Below are 26,181 nucleotides of genomic sequence, written 5' to 3' on the forward strand. Positions count from 1 at the left end.
CTACCAAACATTCAAAGAAGAATTAATACTAATCTTTCTCAAACTGTGCCCAAAAATAGAAGAGGAGGGTACTCTTCCAAACTCATTTTATGAAGCCAGCATTACCTTGATACCCAAAGTAAACAGGATGCCACAAGAAAAAATTACAGATTAATATCCTTGTTGAACATAATATAAAAATCCCCAACAAAATGGTAGCAAACTGAATTTAACAATACGTTAAAAGAATCCTATTACCATGATCAAGTGGGATTTATTCCAGGGATACAAGGATGGCTCAACAGTCACAGATCAGTCAGAATGATAACCACATTAATAAGAATGAAGGATAAAAGTCATGGGACCATCTCAGTAGATGCAAAAAAAAATTTTTGAAAAAATGCAGCAACTATTTATGATAAAAACTGTCAACAAAGTGGGTGTAGAGTAATGTGTCTCAACATAATAAAAGCCATATAGGACGAGCCCACAGCTAGCATCATATTCAGTGGTGAAAAGCTGAAAACTTTTCCTCTAAGATCAGGAACAAGGCAAGGATGCCTAGTCTTGCCTCCTGTATGCAACATGGTATTAGAAGTTTTAGCCAGAGAAATTAGGCAAGAAAAAGAAATAAAAGACAGGCATTTAAATTGGAAAGAAAGAAATAAAACTGTCCACTATTTGCAGATGGTGTGATATTATATATATGGAAACTCCATCAAAAAGCTATTAAATTTAATAATCAAATTCAGTGAGTTTTAGGATACAAACTCAATATATAAAAATCTATAATGTTTCTATACGCTAATAATGAACTATCAAAAAGAAATTGAGAAAACATCACCTTTTGCAATTGCATCAAAAAGAAAACCTAGGCATAAATTTAACCAAGGAACTGAAAGACCTATATATTGAAAACTAGAAAACACGAGAGAAATTGAGGAAGATACAAATAAATGGAAAGATATTCCATGCTCATGGATGAGAAAAATTAATATTGGTCAGACGTCCATACTGCCCAAAGCAATCTACACATTCAGTGCAATCCCTGTTAAAATTCCAAGGGCATTTCTCACAGAAACAGAACAAATAATCCCAAAATTTGTATGGAACCACAAGATACCAGATAGCTGTGAAATAGTCTTGAGAACAACAAAGCTGGAGGCATCAAATTTCCTGATTTCAAACTATATTACGAATCTATAGTAAAGCAGTATGAAAAAAACAACAGTATGGTATTGGCATAAAACACACGCATGTATCAATGGAACAGAATCGAGGGCCCAGAAATAAACCCACACACATATAGCCAATTAATTTATGACAGAGGAGCCAAAAATACAACAAGGAAAGATCACTCTCTTCAATAAACGGTACTGGGAAAACTGGGCAGCCACATACAATAGAATGAAACTGGACCACTACCTTATACCATACACGAAGATTAACTAAAAATAGATTAAAGACTTGAATGTGAGACCTGAAACCGGGACATCTGGTGGCTCAGTTGGTTAAGTGTCCAGCTCTTGATTTTAGCTCAGGTCACGATCTCATGGTTTCTGAGTTCGAGCCCCGCATTGGCCTCTGCGCTAGCAGCAGGGGGAGCCTGCTTGGGATTCTCTCTCTCTCCCTCTCTTACTGTTCTTCCCCCCACTGGTGCTCTCTTTCTCTCAAAATAAATAAATAAACTTAAAAATTTTTTTTTAAAAAAGAAGACCTGAGACCTTAAAACTTCTAGAAAAAAAAAGGCAATAAGCTCCTTGGCACAGGTCTTTGGTGATGATTTTTAAAAATCTGACACCAAAAGCAAGAGCAACAAGAGAAAAAAATAAACAAGTGGAACTACATCAAACTGAAAAGCTTGTAGGCACCAAGAAAACCAACAGAATGAAAAAACAACCTACTAAATGGGAGAAAATATTTGCAAATCATTTATCTGATAAAATCATTTATCTGCTAATGCCCAAAATATATATGAACTTACACAGCCCAGTTGCAAAATAAACCAAACAATTTAGTTAAAAAATGGACAGAGGATCTGAATGGACATTTTTCCAGTGAAGACGTGCACATCACCAACAGGTACATGAAAAGATACTCAACATCACTAATTATCACAGAAATGCAGATCGAAACTACGATGAAATATCACTTCACACCTGTTAGGGTGGCTGTTTCAGAAAGACTAGAAATTACAAGTGTTGGCAAGGATGTGGAGAAAAGGGAACCCTGTTCGCTGTTGGTGCGAATGTAAATTGGTACAACCTCTATGGAAAATAGTGTGGAGGCTCCTCAAAAAAGTAAAAATAGAACTACCACATGATCCTGCAATTCCACTTCTGGGTATTTATCCAAAGAAAATGAAAGCACTAACTTGAAAGGATATGTACATCCCCGTTTACAATGGTCAGGGTACAGGAACAACACACACACACACACACACACACACACACACACACACTGGAATATTATTCAACCATTAAAAAAAATGAAACCTCACCACTTGTGACAGTATGGATGAACCTTGAGGATATTAAGCTAAGTGAAGACAGAAGAAGACACGTTCTTCATAATCTTTCTTATATGTGAGAAATTAAAATAAATAAAACCAACCTCATACATACGGGGAACAGATTCGTAGTTGCCAGAGGCAGAGGGTGGGGCAGGGGTGGGAGAAATAGATGAACTAACTTTTTGTTTTTAAGTTAAATAAATTGGAAAGAAACACAACAACAACAGAAGAGTGTGTGTGTGTGTGTGTGTACACACACACTTGAGATACAGCTGCTCTACTTAAGCACTGGGTATAATGGGTACAATGTCTTAAATGTAACGGTACTCAGTTTACCTTTTATCAGTGCAGGAAGAGGAAGAGAAGGTTTGTTGTGAGAAAAGTGCAATTGATCCCATTCAGAGCCTGACTCATAAGAGGTTTTCTAAAATGCATGGTACCTCTGCCAGAATTAAAAGGAATTTCTTAATTAAAACCGAAATCGCCGTGAGTCTCAGAAGCGTTTTCATAATCAGGTTGCGGGCACACTTGTGTGTGGCCGCCTGGGCCGTTCGGGTGTTCTGCCGTTTGCCTGTGTTTTGTTCTCAGTGCTGCCACCCTGTGTATGGCAGTGCCTGTGTACCGCATGCACTAATTTTCTGTGCTTTTTATCAAGCGATAACGTCCAAAACCACTTCTGAAAAAGAAGCAGACGTATTATAGTAAATTTTAAAGGCATTTTAGGACACTGTGCTTCTGTATCTAAGGCTGTACTAAATCTAGAGTTTGAAGTTACACAGTTCAGAAGTATGGTATTCAGCTGCCAAAAAAGGAACTTTGGGAATTTTTAAAGGTAAACGCCTTTATCTGTTTCATCGATCACTTCACTAACATAAGGTGGAGTTGTACAGGTGTTTTTAAGATAGCTTGAAATTGATCAAATAAGAAAGCAGAGGGTTTGATCCTTCAAAGATGAGAGCTATTATCAGATGTTTTATTTTAGCCAAGTTTTAGTTAAAAGTTCTTCCTAGTAAAAAGCAAAACCAAAATGAGCACAAAAAAGAGACTGTTTCTGTTTAAAAGAAAAAGAAACTTAACTTGATTGGTTAAATTATTCCCCGAATCATTAGCCAACATGACTTTTAAATTATATCACCCAAAATATTTTGAGTATTAATGCCACGCGTCCGTTATAAAGGACTTTGGCTGGAGAGCAATATTTTCCTTTACCTATATTCTCTCATTGTATTTCCACCTCGGTCTTGTGAGATAGGAAATGCAGGCATTATGTAAATGCAAGGGGCAGTCGTGATTTCCGAAACTGGCATTCTGTTACTTTGTGTAAGTAAGTCCTTAGAATGCACTGGCCATGTAAGCTAGTTATGGTACATTAATTTGCTCATGTAAACCTAAATTATATCCAGATTGGAATTTATATATTTATTTTTTAAAAGCTGTAAAAATGAAATTTTCAGTCATAAGGTTGATGCTAATGCAAGTTAGAAAGTGCTACATGTCTACTTATTTTTAAGCCATCTACTGGGAATTGGGAGGAAATTCTAAGTTTGCTGAGTTAAAGGAGATTTTTAAAAATATAAACGTAAACTTTGCTTTATAGGATTTCATGATCTCACAAGGTGTAGTCTTGATCAGCTTTTGCTTTAAAACACATTTATAACAATGCCATCCAGCTTCAGGATAATGAGGGTCTGTTTTTGAATTTTTGAATTGAGCTCCATAAACAATGTAATTCTTTATTATGACCATTGAAAATAGCGTTTAGTTAATTTCAGGTATTAGGCTTCCAAGATAGAAGGTGTCACTGATGATCTTACCACTCAGGAGAATTGAAAGAATTTAATGCCGTGTGCAGCAGCATCCCAAGTCCTCCAAGATTCCAAGTTAAGTTCCAGATCCCTATTTTGTTATTCATGTACTTACCTCTGCAGATTTAGGGAATTCAGAGACACACCCCATATTTCAGTGTGCCCAAGTTTTTTGTTTTTTGTTTTTTTTTTTACTTTGGCCAGTCCCTGCAATGTTTTCCTCACACACCTGTCCACATCTTCCCTGTCCCATAAGTCCCATCTCAAACCATCTTCTTTTCGAAGTTTCTTTAGTCTCCAAATGGGAGCCAGAAGTAGGAGGAGTACTTCCTGCTCCTCTTAGAGAACTTGTATTTGCCTTCTGCCTTTCCTTTGTTTTTCTTTTATGCCTGTGGATGATAGGTTGATGGATGAAAGGGAAACAGGCAGTATATCTTAAAGTGCAAAACGAGGGGTGCCTGGGTGACTCAGTCAGTTAAGCATCCAACTCTTGATTTCAGCTCAGGTCATGATTTCATGGTTTGTGAGTTCGAGCCCCACAGCAGGCTCTTCACTGGCAGCACAGAGCCTACTTGGGATTCTTTCTCCCTCTCTGCCTCTCTCTCTCTCTCTCTCTCTCTCAAAAATAAATAAATAAACTTTTTTTAAAAATGCAAAATGAATGGTATAGGCGGCAAAAATTATAGGTATTCCGAGGAGAGAGAGGTGTACTTGAGGTGGGCTTTCAACAGGCGTGAGTTAAGAATGGACAGAAAGAAGGGAGGGCCTTCAGGTTGAAAGGAATGATTTCAGCAGAAGTGAGGAGGCAGAAATGTGCTTATTGTCCGTGGCCTCCAGGAATACCAGTCTGACTGGAAAGGATGGTTTGTTGGGGGGCAGCACCAGGTGAGACTGGAAAGGTGTGCTGATGCCTGAATGTGAACAACCTTGATTCCCACCCAGCCCAACGAGTTTGCACTCTGTGCTGTGGAAGGCACTGTAGCTTTTTGAGGAGGGGAGGATATGAGTTAGGAAAGTAAAGTCGGCTCAGAATCCAAAAGCAATTGAGCCCGTGGGTGTGAGAAGGGAGTTACAGAAATGTTACTATAATCCAGACTGGAAGCAGTCGTCCACTGCTGTGCACATGACTCAGATCCTTATCACTAGTCCCTTCCTCACTGGCAAGTTCTAGATCCACATTTTCAAAGGCCTTTTTGACATAGTTGCCCGGATGGAAGGCTGGCTTCTCAACTCTCAACATCCTAAAGCCAGCAGTTCAGACTTGAGTAGTTTTATTTGTGGCCTGACCATTCCTTCCGACCCCTGGTCACAAAGCCATCTTTTCTACCCTTCAGTTGGAGCTTGTGTTGTGGGTCTAGTACTTCCTTTGTAGAAACATAAAACATACACGGGCATACAGAGGAAGAAGTGGTTCAATGGCAGGAGATGATTCGATCCACAGAGGAGGTGGTCCTAGAGCAGCCAATGGGAGGGGAAAACTAAGAACAAGGGAGGGGTGACCATTCTGGGCCCGTGGCACACGCCTGGGGCTCCCCTGTAACTGGAGTACAGATGGCAGAGGTGAATAGAATGAGGTTGATGAGGCTGGAAAGGGAGACGGGGGCCAGGATGTACCAGACCTTGAATGCCACACTGAGGGATCTTTATGCTTTGAGAAGCAGACCCCCTGAGATTCACGGTTGCGTCTTTAGTGATCCACAGCCAGTCTTCCAGCTCTGTCTCTGTTCTCGGCCCCTTGGCTGCATCTTCTCCTCACGGATTCTCAGCCCTCACACCCTCGTTCCCCCACCCTCGCGCCTGATACCCTGCCCAGTCCACAGGGAAGACTGGGCCAGCCACGCGGCTCCCCGCCTACCTCCTCCTTGCCTCTCGCTCTTCCAGAATACTCCTGTGGGTGGGACACGCTTTAGCAGAGCCTCAGGGAGTCTGTCTAGGGGGGGCTGGGCCTCATGACCTGGGGAGGCACGTATCAGTTGGCTGGAGCCAACTGGGTTACCACACACCCCTCCCGTCCTGGTATTTCCCATCTGCCCCCGTTCACCTGCGAAGTCTGCTTCCATCTTCCCCCGTCAGAAACAAAGTGTCGTGGAAGACCTTTGCCTCTGCCCCCCGCCCCGCCCCCAACTGTGTATCTCTTCTCCCTTCCCATTAGTGCCACACTCCCTGACAGCATGGTCTCAGCCCGGTCTGTTTCCTTCATCTTCTCTACCTGACCCTGACCCCCTGTTTTGAGTCTGTGTTCCAGGAGAACATCCATCAATAGCCCAACCAATAGTAGCATCTTTCCATTTTATGGCCACTTGGCTTTTCTGTAGGACTTGACGTGCTCCTGAAAACCCCCTCCTCTCCTGCTCTTCTGGCCCCGCTCTTCCTGCTCAGACGTCTCCTGTGCGCTCCCCTCTGGCGGTGCCCATTCTCCCAACATCTGGGCGTCTCCTTGGGCTCCTGGGACCCCATCTCTCTGCTCGCACCCTTCCTGAGCACAGGCTCCCACTCCTGCCGTACCTGTGCCTGGCAGCTTCATGCTGAGAAAGCTTCAGTCGCTACCCCCTCGCGGGCCTCCATGGCTGTTAATCCGTGTACGCACACATCTCCACGTCTGCGTACAGGACGCTGTCCTCACATCTCAGCGGACTCTACAGAGGGCCTGCCACGGGCTAGGTACCCTGCCAGACACGAAGCCAGACTGCACGGAGACAGACGGTAGAGAGTTCACTCAGCTCGTGGCAGGTGGTCTGGAAGGCAGTAAGGAACACAAGGATGAAGAGTTGGGGGGCTGGGAGAGAGGGACCCTTACAGACCGTGTGTAGTGGCCTAAAGGAGAAGGAACAAACCAGGAACACCCTGCGAGGGGCACTTCCCGAGAAGACCCTGACGCAGGAGGAGCCCAGCCAGGCACAGGGAGCCGGGTAGGGGGTGAGGGCAGAGAGCCATCCCGCGGGACTGTCTCGTGCCCCTTTGGGGACAGCCGGTCCAGACTGTGGCTCAAACTCCTTAGCGCCACATCGGTTGCCCTCTGCCAGCTGGCCCACACCTCAGGCCTCGTCCTCATTCACGACTGCCCCTTCCGTGTGGCCAGAGGGCCCGGGGTGCAGTGGAGTCATCCCCTCCCTGGTGTCCTTGAGAGTGCAGCTGCCTGGGACTTGTGACCTTCCTTGCACCTTCCTCACAGCTTCCTCCCCTGCTCCTCTGAGCTTGGTCGCCTGCCCATGTCTCGGTCCGGTCCGGGTGACATCTGTGCTCGCCCAGCCAGCTCCCTTCCCTGCTCTCATCTTGTGCGTGCCCAGCCTCCTCACTAGACGGAGCCCCTACCTCCTCCCTCTTTCTGTCTCTGGAACCGGGCTCACCCACAGCCCACAGCGGCAATATCTGGGGAGGGGCGCTCTGCCCTCGGGGCCATACCAGAGGGTCAGCTGCTGTGGAGGGGAGCTGGAGGAGGCTTGGAGCGGCGGCTAGGGTGTGTTATCAGAGTCCTGCAAGAGGGTGTCCCGGGACAGCATCCCTGAGAGGAATGGCAGCAGCACTGGGCCCGTAGAAAGGCCGGCGAGAAGACGCCTGGGTTTGCCCGCAGGCGTGGCCGCCGGTCGCTTGTTGACCATGAAGTGCAGGGTGGCAAGGATAGGAGACAGGGAGGTGGCTTGTTCCATCTCTTCTGTCCCCCACCCTACCCAATGGGCTCCTCCCTTCGCAGCCTGAGCCATCCCTGAGACACACAGAAGCCCCCTCCTCGCCCTCGCCTTGCGGTGAGGCTGTGGAGACAAGTACACCCCAAAAAATACAGCCAGCCACGCATACGGGGGAGAGGACGTACACACACCCAGAGTCCCGGAGAGAGAAACTCACACACACACACACACACACACACACACAGACTAAACACACAGTGGGGACGGGAGACCTGTGCACCTGGGGATACTAGGTCTTTCCATAGATGTATGCGTGAATTAAAGTCTGTGCTTCAGGGGAGGGAGAGAGAAAGCAGCATGCCCAGCTCATACCCAGAGAGGGGAGAGATACAGAAACTCCATCTCACCCCTGCCTGGGGGACACCGACGTCTGGATGAAGGGGGAGAGAGTGGCACACATCCGGGAGGTGGAAGGACGGGGAGATCCATTCCAGGATGGGGAGGAGGAGACATACATACTGCAGAAAGGTGGGAGGCAGTAGACATACTTGCAGCAGGCTGGTGGAGAGACACTCACCTTGGGGGCACCCCAAGAAGGGAGGAGAGAGAGAGTCCCACTTATGCCAGGACGTGAGAGGAGACCCCGCACACACACACACACACACACACACACACACAAACCCAGAAGGTCGTGAGAGGCACGATCACACTCAGCATACTAGATGGGAGGGAGAGTCACCCTCATGCCCAGAAGGAGCTAGACACAAACACAGGTTCCAGAGGGTGGGAGAGACACCCCCCCCCCCCCCCCGCCAGAGCTAGAGGTAAGACACCAGGTACACACGCCTTCGGTAGGAGAGACAGACTCCCAGAGGGAAGGGAAGGACACACACACCCCTAGGGGTGCACAAACACACAAACCAGGAGAGGGGAGACAGAAGTATGCCTCCACCTGGGAAAGCAGGACCACAGAGAAATGCAGAGAGCTTTGGCACACCTGTGCACCCACACACGGGTGTGCTCACACACAGGGGAAGCCACACACACATCACACACCCCAGGAGGGCCAGGAGGCAGACGGTGTGGGAGGGAGGGGGGTCCACACACAGGAGATGGCACCCAGGGCAGTGAGAGGAGACGTGACGGGGGAGCGCCCCCCGCGCCTGAGGAATCCAGAGACACACGCGTCCCCCCACCGTTGGTGTTTGCACTACCGCAGCCGAGACCCAAGGCCGGGAAGCGCTCACTTCGCCTCTCGGGCCAGGGGAGTGATGCGTTCAGATGCCCGCGCTGGCTTTTCCCGGAGGGACAGTCTGCACATGGACATTATCACTTGACCGCCGAGGGTACCCTGAGCGCCAGTGTACCCCCTTGAGGTCACACATCTCCAGAAAGGTCACACCTTGTGCCTTTTACCCCCAAATAAAATACTAGAATTGCTGGACATTTGCACAGTTCTGAGTGTAACGTACATGTTCATCGCAGCCATCCTGAGAGCGTTCCGGCACGTTCGGCCATCTTCAGTAGACTTTGGAAGCCTTTCGCTGGGCCTGCACCGTCGGCCGATACCTGAAGCACTCACCCCGACCCGCCCTGCCCTTGGCGCCCTCGAGTCCTTCAGCTTGGGATTCTCTTCTCCTGCTTCTGGCCTGACTCCGTGGTTCTTCTGTGCCCCCAGCCTGCAGCTTGCTCTGACTTGCACTCGGGGATGTCCCCCTGCCCTGCCCAGGGACCTAAGTCTTCCCTATCCTCATAGCTTCGCACAGCAAGCACGCGGCACGCTTCGCGAGGCTTGAGCTCTAAGAGTTGGAAGTGGAGTCTCGGGTGGGTCCCGTGGCCTCACTTACCCAGAGTTCCTTGGGGGTTTTCTCCCCACTCTCCACTCCCAGCTTGCGCCGCCCCCTGTCCCCCCCACAGGAAGCCAGGCCCTCCAGGCTTCAGGACTCCTTGCCTCCTTGGAGCTGCAGGCAGGGGGCCTGTACAGGCTCTGCCCGGCTTCCTCGTGGCTGTCACCCCCTTCAGCCATCCCTAGAGGCCAAAGCCGGACTTCCTCGTGGCTCCGCCACCACCCCACTGCCAGCCCCATCCCTCCCCCGCCGCCCCCCGCACCTCTCCTCTCCCTGCCCATGCCCACTCCTGTGCTGCCCTGGCCTTGTGGCAGGCGGCCGGGGGGGGGGGGGGCTGGTTAGCTGCGGCGGGAGTGGCGTGGTAGCTACAGAAGTGGTGGATGGGGAAGTGGGCTCGCTTCTTGAGCAACGGCGCCCCCGACGCCACGAGGTGCTTACCGTGTGCTCACTGTCCAGCACACTTACACACAGGGACCCTTTCAACGCTCGCGACGACTCCGTAAAGAGAGGTACTGTGCTTATCCCCCACTCACAGAGGAAGACACTGAGGCTCGGAGAAGTTAAGTAAGTGTTAAATGAGATGATGCGTGAATCCAGTCCTCAGCAAAATACCTGGTTCGTGTAAGTGCTTCCATGGCTTTTGTTTTCTAAGCAGCCCTGTCCACTCTGTTCTATGAAATTCTAGCTAACATAATGACACCGATAATGGTTGTCATAGAACTAGGATCTCTAATAATCGAATAGTAGATATATATTATAATATATGATATATAAAAGAATTATATATAATATAGTAGACTGGTATTAATCTATTACATAACTGATATTTCCCTTTTATTTGCATTCTAGTATTTAATAAAATAGAAATACCTAATATTTTATGATCTGGTGATTAATACTAGTCTATTAATAGTTAATAGGGATTCTAATTAGAATTTGTAATAGACATTACATAAGTGCCCCAAGTTCACTGAGGAAATTGAGTCTATCAGATATGCCCTATCTGCAGTCCGTCCTCTGACCACAAACCTTATTTGCACCCTAACCCCTTCTTCTCTTGCCTGCTGGGAAGCTCTGCTGTCCTGCCCAGGGCTCACCATCTCTTTTCCTGTCCCATCGAAGATGGAAATGCGTACCCCACACTGGCTATGTTTCTTCAGCCGGTGGACAGACCAGACCAGAACAGCTTGAAGCCCTCACTGGACTCTGCCACGTCCGTCCGGCCTTCCTCTTTTTTTCCGCAGACCTTGCAGGCGCACATACCCCTACCCCCGTTGCCAAGTCCAGCAGATGCTTTCCCCCAGTGTCTGGTCTGTCTGCTCCGTGACACAGGGCCCTTCTACCGCCATTGCCTCCACAAGCCACCGTATTCATCCCAGCCTGACACAGTTCTCTGATCCCGCTGGACCAATTTATTCTCCACCCTTAGTAGAGTTGAAAAAATTACCCCGTCACAGTCCGCTAAGTGATTATTTGAAAGCCTAAAAACCCTCTCCCACACGATTTGTTTCTAAAAAACAATCTATAGAATCGAAAGGCCACAAGTCCTAAAGCTGTTTGTCATGGTGTCACTTTTACGCACAAGTACAAAGGACTACTGGGCTTCAGTTGGGTAGTATACATCGGTTGATTGGCCTGTGACCTTTGTGGCAGGGCCAGGCTTTCAGAAATGATCATGCGCGTTCCTTAGCTCACAGAAGTTGTAAGTGTCATAAACTACACGCAATTTCTTTGTCACCGTCCACCGGTTCGTATTAAGCACTCATACGGTTTGTGATACATCACATATGGTTTTTACCACGTAGGTTATGTGCGGTGCTGCCTTTAGAGAATTTCTTAAACTTTTGATTATAGAATATTTCAGACACACGAAAGCATAGAGAACAGTAGAATGATCCTCATATTCCCAAAACCTGATTCAACAGTTCTGTTTCAACCTCAGTAGGCAGTCACGTGTTGTCTGTCCCCTACCCATGCGTATCTCTTCTGGGGAGTCTTCTGATGCAAAATTATTTCATATCATTGCATTTTTCTGGTGTATTTCCAAAACGTACAAGCTCTTTCTAGATATATCACAATATGATGATCACAACTCAAAAGAACGATGTCTTAACATCGTCAATTATTTAGAAATGTTCAAATCTTTACCATCGTCTCAATATTTTTTAAGTTTGCGTAACCCATAGGGTCTGTATCTACAGGTAGTTGATAACATCTCTAAATCTTTTCTGACCTACTGGTTACCCCTTCCCTACGTTCACCCTTAAAATTTGCTTGTTGAAGAAGTGGGGTCTTTTTGGTTTGCTTTGGTTTAGTCCTGTAGAGTTTCCTGCACGTCCGTTTCTTGGTAACTGCATCCCTGTAGGACTGTCCGACATGCTTCTGTGGCCCCTCATTTTATGTAAGATTCAGGTTCTCCTCTTACCTCCAGACATGTTAGAGTCACCTAGAAAGAAAAATAGGAAGGATTGAATTTGTGGAAGAAGTAAATATTAAGCTAAGTGCCAGAAACAAGAATAACATCGATATACATCAAATAAATACAGGCACATGATACTGTGTTTCCAACGTAATATCAAAGTTCACATCATTGAAACGTTAAATACAAACAGGTAATTTTTTTTCATTAAACCACATACCTTTGTAAACCAAAGTCAGATCTTCTTTGCTTTATATCCTACTTTGTGAAAGCGTGACATCACGTAAAGGTTATCTCCTGTGCGCTTGGATGTTACTTCTGCGTGTTCCTCACAAGCTAGCTACGTGTGAGTCAGCGCCACGATTTATCTCACCTTCTCCTGGTGTTGGCTGTGCACCTTATTTCCAGCCTTTAAAGAAGCATTGATGAATGGCCTTGCACATAAACCTTTGTGTGCACCTCAGGTTATTTTCTTCAGCTAAGTTCTTAGGTGGGAAATGGGTGGGGGAAATGATAAATGCTTTCCTTGGCTTGGCAACTGCACGGCCATTTTGACCTCCAGGAGGACATCTTCAGTCATCGTTAGCACATGGGAGTGCCCGCTTCCTTAACTCGCCCCCACGTGGGCCTTGACCACTTAAGGAAATCTTGCTGCTATCTATGCTTTTTGATTTTTCTTGTGCATATTTGTCTTTCGTATGTTTTCCCCTCCGAGCTGCCACCGCTTGCTGCCATCATTACGGTTGCCTTTGACGGCTGAGGCCGCTCATATTCCCCGTGCCAGAAATCCCAGGAACCCGACTTGTTATCATTTTGCCTGAGAGATTGGCACCCGGTGAGGGAGGGCGCACGGCACTACCTCCATCGTCAAGTGCATGGAGCGTGTGGCTTTGTAACGTCTACTTTGGCCGTTCACAGCCTGTTCCTCCTCTCTGTTTTTTTCTCCCTGTTCCAGATCATTGACATTGCATTATAAGTGAGAAGGAGATTCCTACTACAACTGCAGTTACAGTGAGGGGGAAAAACTCACCTGCCAAATTCTGAATTAATCCGAATTCTCAACGCAAATTAAGGAAGTGGTTATTCACATTACCTAATTCCTTTCTTTAAAAAAAAGGATTCAAATTGGCACTTCTTTTGGTACCTTTAAGTATTAACTGGGGGGATAGCAGCTAAGAAATCTAGATACTAAGAAGGTGCAAACCTCGTAATCAAGATTCTCTGACGCTATCCTACGTACTAAAACTACGTCACATTTGCATTCCTCCTTCCAGAGTGTTGTCGTCACTTCATGCTGCTCACCTCTGTGAATGAGCCCTAGCGTGAGCCTTGTGGGGACAGCTTGTGTCCCCTCCACTCCACTTACTGCCTTCCCTGCGGGACCTGGGCTTCTCGCTCTGTGGACGCTCTCCGCCTCTCCTTTCCTCTTGGTCCGTGTTCACTTGCTCTCTGCCGCCCCGGCTTGCTCTCGCTAGTGCTCCAGAACATTGCACTGCATCGCCTGCCCGCTTTCCCACCTTGGTACTCCCAGCCCTGGGAGGATCCTCCCCCCTGGCTGCTGCTTTTCCTGGGCTTCCAGATGGACGGTCATATCACCAGGTGATTTAGAACTAGCATGTGTAAAGTGGTCCTGAAATGACGGCTCGAGTCCAAGGCCCGTCAGGATTGGGTCCCAGGTTCCTCTCTGGCTCTCGTTCCCTCTCCTCCCCCCACAGCACCAAACCGCAGGTCCTCCCTCGGGCTCGTCAGTGCGGTCTCATATGCCCGCCCTCATGCCATTTGCACTGCTGGAATGTTCTCACCTCCCTGCGTCCACTTGGCCAGTGCCTGTTCATCGCTGAAAATCGTGCCCAGCCGTCCCCTCCTCTGTGAGGCAGTGCTCGCTTGTCTTCTCTGCCCTCCGCCCGTGTGTTGTGGGGTCTCAGGTCAGCGTCTGCACACAGCCTCTCCTCCTGGACCTGCTCCTCTGCTCTGGGTCCCATCCCGCTAACCCTTCATCCTTTCTCTCCCTGGTCCTATCAACACATAAACGTGCCAAGCCTCTGCCAGCTTCGGAGCAAACGCGGTGACACAAAGCTCACTCCTTTCTGCACCTTCCCCTTCAGCCGACACCATTCCTCTGAAGAGCTTCGAGCCTCAGATTTCTCGCATTGCACCCCTTCCTCAGCCTCAGCGTTCCATGCGGCTTCCTCCGTCCCCCTGAATCTTTCCAAGATTACTAAAAACCTACCCATCTCCACAGCAAAAGGGAGTAGGATTTAGTTCTTATCTCGACTACTGTCTCTCTTATCTTGACTACTTCCTTCCTTTTGCTGTTCGGACCGTCCGGCTCCCTGGTTTGTCCTCCCGTTCGGTGGTATTCCCCCACCCCTGTGCTGGCCAGCCTCTTCTGTCCATTGCGTAAACAGAAGGTTCCTCCTTCGGCCCCTCTCCACGCTCCTTCCCCTGAACACCTGCGTGTCGTGAGCAGACTCGCCCCTGTGTCTCTGTCACAAGCCGTCTTCAGCCCTCATCCTTCCCCTGCTCTTCCAAGCCTGTGTTGGTCCTCCCTTGTCTGTTAAACACACCGCCAGGGTGCTTTGCGTGTGATGCCCGCTCCCATCTATCCCTCGTAGCAACCTACCGGGTTTAAGTACTTCACCTTCCAGCTGCAAAAGGTAGGTCCCTTTTTACCCACGGCATCACAGCTGGTGCACTTGACGCCTGTCACCACCAGTCAGGATTGCTTCCGCAGACGCCACGGAGGCTGACCTCGCCCACAGAAGTGCCCTTTGCCCTCCATGCTCGGCTTCCTCCAGCCCTTTCACAGCCTCCTGGTCCCTCTCAGCCCGCCTTTCTACAGCCTCATTCCCCACTCCCTCGCTTAGGCCACCATCAGCTCCAGTCAAGGAAGAAGTAACTGCCCCTGCCATAGTCCACGCGCTCTGCAGGCCCCGCCGTTGTCCCTGCCCTGTCCCTGCGCCTCCCGTGGGAGCCACACCCCACCTCCAAGCCCCCCTTGACAAGTCGACGTCTTCTCTCTCTCCGCTCACTTGGCTCTTCCTCCCCACATTTTCCCCTCCAAAGCTCGAATGAGTCTTTTATCTCTGTGAATTCCCATTATTCTTAATCTATACTTATTTCCGGGCATTTTCTACCTTCTGTTTTGTGTTATTGGTAACTATAAATACTCTTTTTGAGACATCTCCCCTTCTAGATTACACACATCTTGATAATAGAACTGGTGACTAATTACATTTTTGGTTTTCTGTGACAGTTGAATTAAATGATGGCGATTTATTTATCCAAAACTTTACTCTTACAGCTCACTCCCAGAGACTCTGTGCAGGTAGGGAGACTCTAATGGTATATTGAGGAAGACGAACTTGCGAGACATGACCACAAGATGGCACAGTGACTGCAGTGTCCTGGTATCTGTTGAGGGTGGGCCAAGAGAGGAGAGAGAACAAGGTTTTCTCGATTGCCGTATACTCCAGGGAAATCCAAGAGAATTTCCAAGTTTAAAGTATCCAGTCAATTCTGAATCCTTCACAAAGGTCATCAAGTAGGTTGGGCAGCTGTCTTCTTCCACACTGGCCAGTAGAAGGGAAGCCTTCCCTCCTTCCCTCTTTTCTCTTCCTCCTGCTACTCATTCAGTAAATGTTGCAGTACCTCCTCCGGCATCCACTGTTCTAGATATTAGGGACCCGGAAAGGGTCGGTAAAAAGCAAGATCTCTGCTCTGGTGGAACTTATTCCGTGGCCCTCGCCGGTACCCAGCGGAAGCTGTTGGAGACAGACCCACGAGTTTCTTTGCTATTTTTTTGTTACTCCTGAAGTCGCTTCTTCCCCCTCTGGCCCAGCATGGATTGATCTGTAGCTTTAAATTACCCAAATGAAATTTAGTTTAAAAAGCAAAAGGGCAACAAGTCAGCGTATCGTTGTGATCAATTTTGTCTTAGCCATGATTTTCTGTGACCTTCTACCTTACTTTCCGGCTATTCCGCTTAATCAAGAATCGACCATGTTCACTTTGCAGTTAAAGGTATTGAGGTTCAGAAAGGCCAAAACGTGCATACTGCATAGGCAAATACATGGAAAAATACATACACAGGTCTCTGTATCATTCATTACCTTATGGTCAAGATCGGTGCCAGTAAAACTCTTAAAAACGGGGGCACCTGGGTGGCTCAGTGGGTTAAGTGTTTGACTCTTGATTTCGGCTCAGGTCATGATCTCATGGTCGTGAGATGGAGCCCTTCGTCAGGCTCTGCTCGGAGTGTGGAGCCTGCTTGGGATTCTCTGTCTCTCCCCCTCTCTCTGCCCCTCTCCCGCTCATGTGCGCTCTCTCTCAAAATAAATAAACATTTTTTTAAAATGCTAAAAAAACAACCAAGTCCAGTATCGTGGCAGGTACCTACAGATCTATTTGACATAAACTGCGTTGTTGCCAAAGGTACTGTGTGCCAAGGTGGACCTCATATAAATTTATTTCGTTCAAATTGCATCTAGTGTTTAGAAACATTTCTTCTGCCAAGGGATGAGCAAGAGTGTAAAAGTAATACGGGTACGACCGTTCGGAAATCTCAAAAAACACTCACGGCTCGTTTTAAAACTGGGAGAAGTTACCTTCCGCTGGAGCAACCTCCTTTGTGGTGTGTCACAGTTGAGCACTCATTTTTTGCCCCAGGATTGGATCCCCGTCTCCTCCCTGTGCCTCCCCTCCATACCTGATCCCTCCACCGGCCTGGCTCTGCAAGATGGGATTCATTTTCACACTCCTCTTGCCAACCCTTGCTTCAGATTCGGGAGGATGATTGCAGGGGATTAATCTGAGATGCTATGCGAAAGAGACGTTCCCACGTTTGAGAAGTCACAGTGTGGAATTTCGGTTTACTGCGGGCGTACTTCGATGCAGTACCTTTTTCCCCCTAACATGTAGCTGTTTTCTCTGATTTGGGGTGATCTTTATGTTTTCGGAGGCACGATGCAATCTTTCTCCACAGTTAAGCCGCAGGCAAGGGTCAGTCCATCCCTGGATGGTCACGATCACGTGTCACCAAATCGACGTTCAGTTCAACGTGCAGAATGGCCCTTGGCTCCCCGTGGATTGGTTCTGTCGTAGCTGTGATTTGGGGTTATCTGTGACTGTGACCGCCATCAAAGTTAAGGTACACACCACCTGTGTCGCAGAGATGAGACGATTAAGAGTATACCACTTACCAAACGTCACTTTAGTACTCATCTCGGTCACATCTGTGTGCGTGGTCGTCTTTTCACGGAGCGCCGCCGCTGTTTGTCCGTCAGGGATCGTGCGGGCTGTGATTCTGTGGGAGCCGGGGCCAGAACAAGAACAAACCAGAACAAAACCCCCTATTTTTAAGTGCACTTCAGGCCATTTGGGGGCGGCACTTACTTCTGAACAACACACTGAGTATAATGGCTTTGCGTTTTGAACCCTCAGAACTAAGCCAGAACTTTCCATCCGTGACCCCGCTGACCTTGCGCCGCATGGTAAGTATTTATTCCCACCTTGCAGAGGACAATGCCGAAGAGCCATCCAGTCGTCCGAAGTTACAGTAGGGCCGAGGCGGGATTCGGGCACCGCTGTGGTTCCCGGAGGGCAAGTCCCTCGCGTCCAGGCACCGTCCCCTGTGCTGCCCTGGGCTCTGTGACCGGGTGGAGGCGCTCAGGTTGCGAGGCCCTCTCCGCAGCAGAGGAGCCGAGGAGCAGTGAGACGGAGATTGCCAGAAGTGTGCCGCTCGGGTCACGGGTCACGGGAGGGCGGCTTTCTGTAACCCAGGGGCCCTTCGGAGTGGGGCGTGGGGAGCAAGGCGGGCATGTCCCACAGGGGAGAAGGGGTGGCCGGGTCCCGGGTGGGGGCCTCCCTTTGAAGGCTTTCCACCCCTTTTTGTTAATTACGTGTTGACAAACGCTGCAGAGGCCTAAGAAATGAGTTTATAACTCGGGAAGGTCAGATTTCTCCGGAAAATGTTAAGCTAAATAAAACCCGAAAGGAGAGCCCACACTCCATTCCGTTTCGGAAAGCAACAAAAGCACACGAAGGCTGGTCGTCTTCTGAATTACCTAGAAACGTGGCCGGGGATGGGAGTGGGGGGCAGCAAATCGTACAGGTGCCCACATTTAGGGTAATTTGTAAATCATCAGAATAATTTAAAAATGATCAGCCTTCGGTAACATGACTCGCAAGGCCCCTCTACCCGCTGCCGGTCTCTTAGCTCCAGCGCCTGCCTCTGGCTGTGGCTCCAAAAATAACAAATTGCCTCAAGTTACCCAGACGCGCCGCGCAGTTTCTGACTCCCTCTACCTGCAGTACCTGCCCAAGCATGGCTGATACCTGTTCTTTTGTTATCTTGGCTCCAGGGTTACTTACTTTTAATTAATCAAAGGCAAGCCCGCCAATTAGCCTGGCACTTCTTTCTTTCAAGGCTTCCACGAATTAACATATTTAAAAGGTGCGGACAGAGGCTGCATGGAATCCCTTCGGCGGGTAGTTCCTTTGGTATTTGATAAAGGGAACTTATCCCAGAACTATTCATTATTTGTAGGTCTCAGTTCCAACCAGAGTGTATTCCTGGAGCCTCTAAATCACATAGCACGATGTGCCAGTCTCTAAAGCAGCAGGTGAGATGCACTGGCTTCCTCCACGGGCAACAGCTGAGAATGTGGCTCTCAAGCCGCCTAGACATACCCTTTCTAGTAAGGACTGAATGTGGCTCTTCCATTTAAGCCAATATTCCTCTTTTTCTTTTTCCCCCCTCTGAATGGGAAGGGAAGATTTTAGTCATTTTGAGTCATTGCCCTTACAAAGGATTTTAGTTTATCAGTTCACAGAAAGTGGTGTGCTTTGGGGTTTTTGGTTTTTGGTTTTTGTTGTTGTTTTTTTTTGTGTTTTTTTGCAAACTTCAGTGAATTCACATGAAGATTTGTTGGTCATCCTCAGTAACTTGTTTTTTCTCAACATGAAAACTTGGGCTTTTTTTCTGGCTCGTTGAGGTATGACTGATATCTTCATAAACTGCACATATTTAAAGTGTATAATTTGCCAAGTTGTGACCTACGTCCACATCCCTGATACCCTCACCACAACCAACATAGTGAACGTAACCATCATTCCGAGTTTACTCGTGTCCTTTGGTGAGCTGTCCCTCCCAAGCCCCCCTCCTGTCCCCGGATAACCACCGAACTGCTTCCTGTCACTACAGATTAGCTTGCATTTCCTAGACTTTTATATAAATGGAATCATTTCATATGTACGCTTTTTTCTGTCTGACTTCTTTCATTCGGCATAATTATTTCCAGGTTCCTCCATGTTACTGTGCGTATTAATAGTTCCTTCCCGTCTATTGCTGATTAGTAGTCCATTGCAGGAATCTGCCACAGCTTGCTTACCCACTCACCACATTGATGGCCATTTGGGTCGTATCTGTTTGTTTTTCACTATTACAAATACAGCTGGTGTGAATATCCATGTACGAGTCTTCGCATACATACAGGTTTTCGTATCTCCTGGGTAAACACATAGGTGGTGACATGACTGTGTCATACGGTAGACACGTGCGTAACATTTTAAGAAACTGCCAGACTTTGAAAAAGATTTCATTATTTTTCCCTTCTTGCTAGTGGCACGAGTTCCGTTTGCTTTACATCCTCACCAGTACCCGATGCAGTCAGACGGTCGGTGTTTTTCATCGCAGTCATCCTCGTGGGGTAGATGGCGCCGTCTCACTGTGATATTAACTTGCGTTTCTGTAAGGACCAATGATGTGGAGCATCTCTTCATGCGCTTACTGGCCATCTTCATTGGTGAAATGTCCATTCAGATATTTTCCCATCTTTCAAGTTGTTTGTCTTCTTATTGTTGAGTTTTGGAAGTTCTTAGTATATTCCAGGTACAAGGTCTTTATCAGATCCAGGCTTTGCAAGGATTTTCCTCTAGTGGCTCGTCCTCTCATTTTTTGAACGTTCTCTTTTGAATAGCAGTTTTAAATTTTGATGAAATCCAGTTTATCAATGTTATTTTATAGGTTGAGGTTTCAATGTTGCAGCCAGGGAATTTCTGAGTAACTGAATGTCACAAGATTTTTGTCTGTTTTGCTCCAAAATTTTTATAGTTTTAGGTTTTACATTGATGTCTATGATCCACTTGGAGTTAAGATTACATATAGTGTGAGGTATGGATTCAAGTTGTTGCTGTTGTTGTTGTTGTTGTTAATGGACAACAAACTTTTCCAGCACCGTTATTTGGAAAACCATTCTTTTTGGTAAAATATTTTTTTAATATAAAAGTAGGACGTTTGTAAAATACAGAAGAATATAAAGTGTATTTCTTGATAATTTTTAAAAATAACCTAGATACATTTAAGGGTATTACAGGGGAATAGTTCTAAGTGTTTAAGTGTAGACTTCACAAAATTGGAATCATAGTATATTCTCTGTCTTACTTTTTCAATGCATCATATCAGTGTTTTCCCCATGTGATTTAATACTCTTTAGATGCACGGTTTTTAATGGCTACATTGTTATTCTGTCACACAGACATACACCTTACCCCTTTTATTACACATTATCAATTTTTATTCTTAAAATATACTTCGAACATGCTTACACTTAAATCTTTGTCACCTTTCTCGTTGTTGTTGTTGTTGTTTTTTGCTTACATTTTTAGAAATGATTCATGAGGTCAGCATATATGAACATTTAAAAGGCTTTGATGACATATTTCCACAACGTAGTCCAGAAAATTTTAACAGTCTACACTCCCACCGGGAGCTACTAAGAAACTTAGTTCTTACGTCAAACTTTTAAAAAAAAAAAAAACTTTTTTTTTACGTTTTTTTTAAAAGCATCAGGGATGCGGGGCGCCTGGGTGGCTCAGTCAGTTAAGCGTCCGACTTGGGCTCAGGTCATGATCTCGTGGTTCATGAGTTCGAGCCCCGCATCAGGCTCTGTGCTGACAGCTCGGAGCCTGGAGCCTGCTTTGGATTCTGTGTCTCCCTCCCTCTCTGCCCCTCCCTTGCTCACGCTCTGTCTCTCTCTCAAAAATAAACATTAAAAAAAGAAGAAGAAGAAGAAGAAGCAGCTCCTCTTGTCATCTAAGATGAAAACCTCTCCCTTTTCTCAGGCTCCCATCTGCTCCATGTTCTTCCCTGCCTCTTCATGCTCACTCAGCACAGAAGCTGTCCCAGGTCTGTCCCACCTGGCATCCTGAGTCCCCCCTTAGGTACCAGCCCTTTTCTTCTCCTCCAGTGCAAAGCTCTCTGGAAGAGAGCCTCCCTTTGCTGGAAGTCATTTCCTTGCCCAACTGGCAATCCACCTGGGGGTGCTTCTGCCTCCTCCTCCTGCCCCACTTGTCCCCTCCCTCCCACTCCACCCCCACAGTCTTTCTTGCGGTGGGGTGGTGTCTTAATGCGGGAGCGGCAATCTACATTCTGAGTAGCTTTGTCTTTTCGTGGGGGTTGCCACCTTGTCCTTCCTTCTATCTGAAGCTCTGTCTCTGCCCATCACATCTTTAAATTACCTAGTTTTGTCTTAAAAGCGGTGGCCTCTGGGCACCGACACGAGTTAATCAGTAACTCGGTTTGAATCCGTTTCTACAAGAGTCAGCTACCCAACTAGGTCTGTCTTCTTCTTATCTCCTTTGTTACTGTGGTCAGGCACTCGAGGGCTTGTCTGCGTTCTTCTAGGAGATGCCTGTTTTTGCTGGTTCTCAGCTCTCTGCTTTAGACTATTCCAGCACCCAGCTGCTGTGTCTCATTTGCACAAGCACGCCCTATGCTTTCTTCTCTCCCTTCTTTTTCCTCTCCTCTCCCCCCACCCCACCTCCCCAAGTACTTGTTCTCAGCGTCTCATAACCGCCCCACTTGCCGTCCTTGGTACGTGAGCGTGCAGTGTGCCAGCCATTCGGGTTTAGTGCTCTTCTGTCGTTAGAATCTGTAAACCAGTGTCTGTAAAGCATCCTACACTCCGGCCGGAGCACCGCCTCAGAATCTGTAATAAGCCAGGCTTCCAGTCTCGGAATTCTTCTGGCTAACCGGCATGCCCCCGCACAGCACACCCTTCCCCCCCCCCCCCCCCCCCCGATTGTGCCTTCTGGAAGGTCCCGGTCGCCGAAACCCGGTTGTATTCTTTCCCTTTTCTGACCCTCTGGTACTTGTTTATACCATATACCCTGCTGATTCGTCCCTGTAATACTGCCTCATGGCAGCTTCTGTTTTAGTTAACAGTCCTGTCGCCTCACTTGACATCAGGTATCTCTCCCGCGGCCGCCGCTCTCTTGCGAACAGGGGCCGCGCCTGTCGCATCCCCAGGAATCTCAGAGCGATGCCGCATGTAATGGTTGTTGGCAGTATTTATTGCATCGGTGTCAGCTGTTTGTCTTAACCAGCGGCAGCCACGTATGACTGAGCGTCGACTCTCTGGTCTGGAGAAACAAAGCCGAGGGTTTCTGCACGAGACTCCTGGCATGCCTTTCCTGCCCCGGTTAGCGCCTTTGGTGGTAGGCCTTCGTCCCCTGCACCCACAGGACGAAGCTGTGGCTCCTCCAGATCCCCGAGTACTTTGGAATGCGTCTTGCTGCCTCTTCGTGTGTTCTTGAAGACAGACTTGCCAGCTGCGAATTCGCTTTCGGACAAATACTAGTCTCATCCTAAGGACACAGGCAGGAGCCGAGCAGTTCTCTGTCTCCTTACTCCGTCTCCACTCGGGGGCATTTCCGGTTTGCACCCCGGCCTGTGAGCACATGGCCTCAGGGAAACACTCCCGGGCAGTGTTTCTCCATTAGCTGGTGCTTAGAAAAACCCCAGACAGTGTTCCTGAAAATTTTATAGAGGAAGTAGTGGATGTGTTGGAAATACAAATGAGGGAAATAAGCGGCAATTTTGAGAAATGGCAGTGAACTGGGAATATTTGAGTGAAAATATGAACAATCTAGAGAACTTGGGATTTGGGGGGAAATCTATAAATCCAGGCATTTTGAGTTACTTACTTTTCGCTTTTCAATGTGCTGTAAATTGTTTCGTATTTGTTTCTAACAGGAATTGAGCTAGCTTTTCCGATAAAGTATAAAAATATGATAATGCATAAAAACCAGTTTGGTTCATATGCCATTAACCAGATTGGTTCTGACTTTTGGAATTTCAAACTAACTCTTCTTTTCTTTTTAGGTTGCCTCTTGGTGCTGCCTTGGCCGTATTTGGCACCCAGAATGCTCCATTCTGTGATGATCTATTAATAAGGTTACCTTGTAGAGTTTGGAGCAGGGCCTCAGGTAGGTGGCTTTTATCATTATATGGCATGGCTTTCAAAGTGATCCATTATTTCAGTTTTTAAATAATTTAAGACGTCACATTAAAAGCTTTGAAAAGCATGCCACATAATAAGCATGCCACTTACTATTTTAAGGTCTATCAATACGTATTGTGTTCAGCAGGACTTTATTAATAGTTATAGTCTGATGGAAGGAGTGGAATACTGGCAGTGAGCAGTCTCCCTTTGTGCACAAATTGCATCGCTGCTGTAAAAGCTTACTTGTTCATCTTCCCCAAATAGCCTGCAGATGAACTCTTAAGCTCCTCTTTCTCTGAATCTTGCTCGGAGTGATAGACTGTCCCACGTTACCAGTCTATCTCCTTTCTGTCTACGGGGAGGGATCTGATTAACTACGGGCAGGTGGGGAGGGCTGCTGTCTCTGCTTGCTGGGATGGGGCAGATGCTAGGATAAGGGACCCAGGGGGACAAGAGCAGTTTGCTAGCCTTGCTGGAAAGGGGACACACCCAGGCATCTAGATCTCCCGGCCCCTAGGTGCAGCTCAGTGGCACAGCATCGAGGTGTAGAGATACTTGGACATCCAGGCACCCGTGGATGTGGTACCAGGTAAGTCTGTCAGCAGGACTTCTGATGCAGGATTGAGGTTTAGAGGCCAGGACCCTCGGCCCTAGGAGAGGTAGAATGATAAGAACAAAGAGGGCCGTGCCAAGTGCCAGACGATGGGCCCAATCGGGTCATGAGCTCCACTGAGGGCAGGCAGGGACCCAGCTCTGGGGGGAAGAAGGATGCAGGCTGGGAGCCGGCGAGGTCCCACAGTATACGTGAACAGAGCTTTGTCGTCAAGTAAAAGGTACATAAATTAATCTGGCTGAAATTCCTAATCACAGTATCCGTGAAGAGTAAGCATTAAAAATCTAGTTAGCATACTGTTTTGAGTCATTTGTATATTTGTACAGTCCATTTTTAAGATATATGAGAAGATGTTCCTAGTTTTTTAGTGCTACAGGTTGTGGATTTTTTTGTCCACTAGGTTTTGTTGCAACTGTTTTAGCGGCTAGAAAAAAAGAAAACTGTTTTTCATTACTTTTCCTTAGCCAACGACATTTATGTAGATTTTCCTGTTTTGATTTCTCTTGTGTCGGTAATCCCTCAGACGTTTTCTCTGACATTTTCAACGTCATTTCAACGTCACATTTTAATTTCATGTGAAGAACATCCTCTTTAAAGAATCTGAGTTTCACTCTGTTCCTTTTTCTTTCCCATAAAACTTCATGGGCTGTTTCCAAACGGTAAATCGTAATCGACACGGTTGCATGCGCTCAAGGAGGTATGGAATAGAATGTTTGAAAGCAGAGATGTTCTGAAAATGCAGGCCGACTGAGCACCACCCAGGCATGTCTCTGCAGTGCCTGACGGGTCACCTGCAGGCCTCTGAGTAGCACATGCCCACGTGTCCCTGACTTTCAGCGCCCCCTGACCGAAACAGGAGGGACCCCCAGGTGGTTGTGATGGTCCCCGTGGTTCCCTTCCACTCCTCTGCCAGAACAAACTAACAGCTTCGTTCTACAAGCCGCCTTCTGAGCTTGCTTTACGCTGATCTGAAGTTTCAGAAACATCAAAACACGTTTGTTTACCTGCTCGTTTTGATTCCTGAAATTCCTTATCAAGACTATGGTTATGGTCAACAGATATTTATCGAACATCTACTACATGCCAGAACACTGACCAGGTGCTGGGGGTATAAGGATAAGTAACAGTCTCCCTGCAGATGAATTTAGGATCCCCGGGGGAGAGGCAAGTAATTCCAAGAAGAGCTTTACCGGGCACAGGCTTAAACTCCGAGAGGTAAAGTTGTGAAGTTCGTTCCCGCTCAAGTAAAATCGGCCAAGGAATGTAATTATCAAGTCTCTTCTCATTGCCATGGCCGGGGTGGTGCACCTGCCCTCTGGAGGTGGAGGAGGGAGTGGCCACCCTGACCTGACCATTCTGCCTAGACCTGATACTATTTACTCAACTATATAGGAATGTATAGAAGCGGCTGTTTCCAGAATGGTTGTGTCCTGTCTGGACGGCCACATGGGCATAACTTAGGGAGTCATGACACACATAGAGCCTTACCTGGATGTGGGCTATCTTCCTGATACAGTTTAGTGCGGCTCAAGATTTTGCACACACGCTTAACACTTATACCTCTTTGTATCCCATAGCACAAGCCTGCCTTTAAAGTGCACTTTACTTTGAGATGGCCTCAAACTAATTCTCTGCATGAGCTTTTGTAACTACAAAAAACTTTTCCTTTCTCGTCACGTGTGTTTTCGTGTGCACTGTCTCTGCCTCCCCGTTGGCATTTTAGGCATATGCAGTACGAGTGCTTGGAGAGTTCAGACCCAAAACCCGGAGGATGCTGTTTGTAATTGAGTAGTGTCAGGCAGGCAGCCATAAATGAATGGAGGCATGTTCTCCAAAGGTTGGGGGCCCATCAGTGTCAACATTTTTAGAGTTGATATCAAGCATTTTTGTTTGTAGCCCCAGGAACGTAAGAATGAAAACAACAACCCCTCACAGTTTGGGCGATAGGCAGTTTTCCAAAGGAGCGGACCTGTGAGTTACCGACCTACTTTATACCTAGCCAGAGCACCGATATTCTGGAAATGTTTCATGCCAAAAAAAACAAAGCCAGGAAAACCTCTAAGAACAGTTAAAGTTTTGATTAAGCAATCTTTGC

The 26,181-nt window shown here is 47.3% G+C and overlaps 1 protein-coding gene across 6 annotated transcripts in view; it reads left to right on the top strand.

Moving 5' to 3' along the window:
* The window catches only part of PLAG1 (PLAG1 zinc finger), a 51,500-nt gene that overhangs the window by 9,799 nt on the left and 15,520 nt on the right, over window positions 1-26,181 (top strand). For 2 of the 6 annotated variants that reach the window (XM_027042893.2, XM_053208181.1), the window contains exon 2: window positions 23,353-23,456. The exons of 2 other annotated variants lie outside the window; for them this stretch is intronic. The gene's annotated coding sequence lies outside the window, so the exon portion shown is untranslated. Of the gene's footprint in view, window positions 1-22,315; window positions 23,457-23,990; window positions 24,063-26,181 lie in introns of those variants that run through there. 2 more of the 6 variants (XM_053208179.1, XM_053208180.1) reach the window with 2 other exon arrangements.

Source organism: Acinonyx jubatus, chromosome F2, assembly GCF_027475565.1.
Source record: "Acinonyx jubatus isolate Ajub_Pintada_27869175 chromosome F2, VMU_Ajub_asm_v1.0, whole genome shotgun sequence".
NCBI lineage: Eukaryota > Metazoa > Chordata > Mammalia > Carnivora > Felidae > Acinonyx > Acinonyx jubatus.